This window comes from Pteropus vampyrus, unplaced genomic scaffold, assembly GCF_000151845.1.
Source record: "Pteropus vampyrus isolate Shadow unplaced genomic scaffold, Pvam_2.0 Scaffold3, whole genome shotgun sequence".
NCBI lineage: Eukaryota > Metazoa > Chordata > Mammalia > Chiroptera > Pteropodidae > Pteropus > Pteropus vampyrus.
In genome coordinates, this window is record NW_011888784.1 from 9,356,587 (window position 1) to 9,358,996 (window position 2,410).

Below are 2,410 nucleotides of genomic sequence, written 5' to 3' on the forward strand. Positions count from 1 at the left end.
AAAAAAAAAAAGCTTTTTTTTCAAGCAAGTCTTGACAGTAACCAGGACAGAAATATTAATTATGCAAATTACCAACAAAGATGGCAGTGTAATAAAGAGTAAACCCAAGCACATGGCTAAGATTTGTTTATAATTATAAACTAATTTTTAAAAAAGACATTTGAAATAGAGTATTAACTGAACAAAAGAAGCTGAAATTTCAAATACTATTACATGTTTACAGTTATCCTAGGATATCCGTAAATCAGAGAGAATGAAGTTTCAAGATAATATTTCTCCTTGTGACTTATTTTGTTATTATTACCAAAACCTTATCCAAATGGTATGATTTTCTTTTGTCTTCTCCTTGTTTCTGTAAGTACATAGTTTGTCTGGGATGTCAAAATTCTTTCTTATTTTTAATCATGTAAATCAAAGTGTTTAAAAGGTCCAATCTTCAGAAATTTACATTGCCTCTAAAACCTGTGTTCAGGACCGCACCTTGATACTAACCACATTAAACTATGGCTGAGTGGAGGGAGGTAAAGAAAAACCCTAGAACATACAATGAGGCTTTCTTCTTTTAGTTATTTAAGGAGAAAAATCTCAAGCTTGTGCTGAACCAAGTTCTGTGCACACCTGGCAGTGCCGCCTCTAGCCTCTAGCTTAGTGGGTGGTGCCACCTAGTGGAATAACTTTTTTTCTAGTTTCAGTTTTACTAGCAATTAGGTAGATGGCTGCAGAAAAGTCCTTTAACTCTGCATCAGCTGTCTCTTGTAGAAAATTGGGGATAACAGTGCTTGCTCTGTCTACTCTCTCAGCTACTGGGGTAAAAAATATGAAGTAATGCAGAGCCTCAGGATCTTTATTAGTTCATAGCTTCACTTGAAAGATAAAAGTTAATTTTTGCTCTAATTCTAACAGAAAGCAGAAATCCTCAAGGTCCCATAATTTAGATAAGTTTAGCTGAAAACTATCGTTTTCCTCTCCTTCTAGTACTGTGGCATATATTAACCTAATTAGTGCATCTGAACATTTATGAAGTGACTGCCTAGGACCCAATAGCCTTTATATTGCATTTGGGCCACATGAGCCAATTACGAAGGAAAATTATTGGCCCAGTTCTGAGGCAATCACAGGTACATCTCAGAGGAGGCCGTGAAAGGGATGCTCATCTCAGTGAGAAAGCACACAAAACCAGACTTGGGCTTCTACCTGGCTTGGCAATAAGGTCAAGCCTGGGATTCTACAACGATTGAGGTGCCCTGTCTGAAGTACCTCTAATTGCCTTTTCTTGCCTCTAGCCTTCTTTGTTTCTTCCTCTCATTCATATTCAAGACCATGATCTGAAGCCTTGAACAGATATGCAAAGTGTTTCTTAAACGGAGACAACTGAAACATAAACGTTCCTCCCCTATGAGTTATTAATTATTTTATAGCTTTCCCCAAGCACCCTTTGTACATTTAGTGACTTAAATGGTGACTATAAAATGTGAAGAGCATTTTCTCCCAGTTTTTCTGCCCCTGCTTTTCAGTTGCATGTTCCATCTACACCTATTCCTCACCTCTCCAAGTATGTAAGAAATGCACTGAAGATACACTTCTCTTAGTGTGTGTGTAAGACTGTAAAAAATCAGATCTTTCAGTGCAATCCCTGTCACTAATTGCCCATGTGACCTTGGTTAAGTTGCCTTAACACCTGAGACTCAGTTTCTTCATCTGTGGAATGGAGTTAACTAGCTTACTCATTAACATCAGCAGTAGCACCTGGCACACAGTTAAGTCCTCAATAACAAATATTTTCACAGTAACAAATATGGGTCTTTCTTATCTCTGCACATCTTATAAGCAGAGGCACTAACTCTCTTTGTTCTGGATTATCTTTTTAAGGATGTTTGTGTAACAAACAGCCTTAGAACTCTCCCTCTAGAGCCAAGGGCAGGTTTGTTTGCTGCCCAGTATAATAAAGATAATGACTACTTCTGAGGGAGAAGTTGGAAAGGTTTGCTTAAAACACATTATAAAATACTGGGGTTTCCTAAATTTAGGATTTCTCAGCTGTGAGATAAACTCCTATGTATGCAACATTTACCTGAGCTACTCCTTGTTGCTTCAGAATTTGAGGACAAAGAAGAACTGACATGAACATGAAGCTCATGCTGCTCGCTGTACTGTGAAAAATGAAGTTGTTTGTCTCTGAGTCAGGAGACTCATGTCATTTGCCAGTGCCCATGGAACTGTGGCCAACCAACTTGTTAGCTTGCAAGGTAAAAGTCAGAGACCCTTCACAATTCTTGACACCACTGCTCTGAGTTTGTTTTCTAGTCCCCAGAAGGAGCCCTTCGAGATAAGCATATTAGGCAGCCAAGGTGAGAACTCAATGAAATGGGACTCTACCTCCACTTAGAACTTTATGGAGTTAGCTATATAA